Source organism: Perca fluviatilis, chromosome 11 (assembly GCF_010015445.1).
Source record: "Perca fluviatilis chromosome 11, GENO_Pfluv_1.0, whole genome shotgun sequence".
Lineage (NCBI taxonomy): Eukaryota > Metazoa > Chordata > Actinopteri > Perciformes > Percidae > Perca > Perca fluviatilis.
Genome location: NC_053122.1, coordinates 22314464 through 22318007, shown reverse-complemented (window position 1 = coordinate 22318007; position 3544 = coordinate 22314464). Strand labels below are relative to the sequence as shown.

Below are 3544 nucleotides of genomic sequence, written 5' to 3'. Positions count from 1 at the left end.
AGTATAGCCAATAGCTTTATGTAGCCATGAAAAGCTCTTCATGACTTGGCTGAAAAACTGCCTCTGTCAGGATGTTTCAAGTCTTTGAGAAATATGAAATAGCCTGACATTTAGCAAAACACATTACACTGCAACTGGAAAGGCTAAATGTTGGGATATACTGTAAGTTTGGGAATTGCTTTTAAATGGGTCCGCTCAGCATTACATCTCTTAAAGTATTGCTTGCTTTCATCTAAGATGTATTTAGAAAAAGCATAACTGAAATAGCTACCGCTCTACACTGGAATTGTCAGAAGTAAAGTAACTAATTTTTACATATTAACTACCTCTTGAAGGTGCATATTTTTCAACTGAAACATTGTAGATGAAGGTAAAAGATTTGAGGAAAAACAGGCAAAAGTTTAAAGTACTTTGGAGGATTGAATTAATCAAATTTCTAAGTCAGACAGTATGGGAGGTCTCCATCCCCTTCACCCACAGCGAGAGGTGTGAGTGGGGATTTAGTGAACTCTCCCCCCCTCCCTCCTTGTTCATCATCCACCTCCCCTGGGGTGTATGCTGCTCGGCTCCCCGTCAACAAGCTCTCATCCATCACTCCTAAGATTTCACTTTAATAGGTGGTCCTCTTCCTCCGTTCACACACCCTTCACACACATGGGAAAATTGTGGCTAAGGAGAACAAGACAGCAGAGGGTGAAGAGTAGAACTTAAAATGTTTTGATACCAACAATCTTTGGTGCCTATTGGAGACATGAGTTTTGGTACTGAAACTAAAACAACGGCTGCTAATAGTAGCACGAGCTGCACTGCTGCCATATTTATATCTTCTCTTTTCATTGCTGTAGATATTTTTGTTATTATTTATGTACATATTTATCCATCAGACATTTTGTTGTTTTTTATTAAAAGGAGACACATTCCTTATACAGTATGTGTTGACGGCACTTATCATTCATTGCAATTTATTCAACAAGGACTAATTCATAGTACTGCACTATGCTGTCTTTATACATCTTTTCTTGATTGCACTGTACCTGTTGTTTCCGTAGCGTTGAACATAGTGTATACTGAGTAATGTCTTTGGAGAAAATGACAATAAATTGTACACTGAACCTTGAGCAATACTTTTTTGATACCTTACATTTACAAATATAAAGATTTATTTTCGTCTAAACCTTTTTTTTCTATTTAACAAAGGAAGGCCAACTCTTCAAATGTCTTGCTGTTTAACATTTGCGAGTACGTTTTCTGTTTCTGCCTTAAAAACAACCACATACAGTGTATTTAATTTCACATTACAGCTGCAGAAATTAACACCACAATCATTTGCTTTTGCTCTTGTTCCCCAGCTTGGTCCACATCCATGGCTCAGAGGGCTAAGCACGTATACACCAGCATGCTGGACGAGCCTGGGCCGAGCTGCGCGGTAGCTCCTCCATTCAAACAGGAGGCCGGTTGGTTGATATTTAAATGGCCTCTGTTTGTTTTTCTTCTGGTCCCTTGTGTGCATGTGAGCCCAGTATAAAGGACCATGTCCTTTTGAAGGGGATAGCACCAGGAAAGTGAGGGGGAAGGAAACTTTGCTTTGGTGTTTTATATATCAACGGAATGACTTCCCTCAAATAAAGACGTGCTCCATTCTGCCGGTCGGGCTGGAACAAGCAGCTTGTTTCCTGTCCTGAAAACTTGCAGTGTGTTCGAACAATGCGCCCGGCCAGACTAGAGGAGATGTCACCTCTTGAAGATTTGGCGCGGTGCTTTTGTTTGACCGTAGGTTCAGGCTGAATCATATGTTTACAGTATTTGTGACATTTGAATGAACCGACACAATTGTGCCATTTGAATTAATATAAATGCTGAAACAATACATAGCCGCTTTGAAGCTGTCATCTGGAACAAAAGGCAAAGATGAAAGTATTTCCTTTGAGGCTGTAAACATCTACTCAAACTCACTTTTTAGCCATAAACAGTAGCCACACAATAAATCTGATAAATAATGGGGTTAAAAGCACTTTTGCTAATTAATGAATCCCAGTTGAGTTAATCTTCCTCAACCTCTAGTCTCACATTGTCAGACCTTCCTCCACAGCGCTGCAGAGGAAGGTCTGCCTAGTCCACACAACATTCCGGGATGCAAATCTTTTTTCTCCCACTATGGCCACGCCAAGACCCGCCCTCCAATAGCTACTATCGGCCAGGCGTCCATACTTACGTAAGGCAACATAACCCCATTTGTACAGGTCCTATCCCCTGACCAATCGACTATCCTAACCTTAACCACTTAAGGTCAATGCCTAACCCCAACCAATCGAGCTGCTGTTGAAGGGCGGGTCTTGTAGTAGGAAGAAAATTTTGCTTCCAGGATAGGAGAACAACGTGCTCTGGTTTATTGGCATGTCTTTAAACCAATCACAGTCGTCTTGGTGCTGCCGTAAAATAGCCTCTGGAAGGAACTTGTTTTGGTTGAAAATGTGTACGTTCAAAAGTTGTTTTAGTCTTGCAAGAGAAAACTCAGATTGGACAGATAGTCAAGCTAGCTGTCTGGATTTACTCTGCAGAGATCTGAGGCGTAGGTAACCATAGTCCTCATAAATCCACCAGAGTTTAGAATTCCAACACAAAGAAAGCGGAAGGTAAGCGACATCCGGCTGAAATGAGGGACATCCGGCGGAATTTCCGGCGGCAACGCAGCAATCCCGGAAATTAAACCTCATCGATTTTAGGCCAACAGCCATGTCAACGCTACAGACAAAGGCTTCTCTTTGCCTTTCTCCGCTGGAAGCTCGCCATGGAGAGTTTCTCACTCGCGCTGCCCCCTCATCAAATTACAGCCCTGCTCCCTCCTGTCATGTTGGCAAACAAAGGTCTTAAAGCACACTTATTGTGTAATTGTGCACTAATTGTGTGTAATTGCCTCTAATCTCAGACATAATGTGGCCTTTCATGTCAACTGGTTGGAGAGAAAAGGGAGCTGTTGTTCTCTCTGCCTTTTCTTTATTACCCCTTGTGCTCTCCCACTTTCACTTTGAGAAGCACAGTTTAACAGTCTTGATGCTCTGCTTTGTTTTCCATTTTGGGGAGGAAGGAGACTTTTATTGTTACACAGTGTAAACATTTTGACAATAAAAAGGTTTGCTCCGGAAATTAATAAAGACATGCCTTACATTTCTGAACCTCAACAGATGAGCAAATGCTCGGTACTGTGGTTAAAATAAACAACATGAAATTCTGAGAAATGTCTATGGTAGTGAAGTAGTTCTCGGTGAGCTCCTCCACCTTTGGCCTGGATTCTCTCCGTGGTGAACATCAGGCAGTCTGCAGCTGGAAGTGTTTCTGCGGTTTGGCCAGGTGTCTCTCTGCCCTGCCTGGGACAAGGCCTCAGCGGGACCTGGGACTGGAGTCTGGGAGCAGGCTGGAGGCGCTGAGCGAGCTGGCTGCCCCTCCGTGATCTAAAATGTCCCGCAGACCCACCTGACTGGTGGTCAGCTGTAATTGATACAACACGATAGCAGCGCTGGAGGGGACAAAGAGAAAATTAAGCTGT

At 42.9% G+C, this 3544-nt stretch overlaps 1 long non-coding RNA gene across 1 annotated transcript in view; it reads right to left on the bottom strand.

The window, feature by feature from the left end:
• Window positions 1-3060: 3060 nt before the first annotated feature.
• LOC120568744 overlaps window positions 3061-3544 on the bottom strand; it is a 7181-nt gene continuing 6697 nt past the window's right edge. Inside the window, exon 2 of the long non-coding RNA XR_005640771.1 lies at window positions 3061-3514. This is a non-coding gene — a long non-coding RNA (uncharacterized LOC120568744). The remainder of the gene's footprint in view (window positions 3515-3544) is intronic.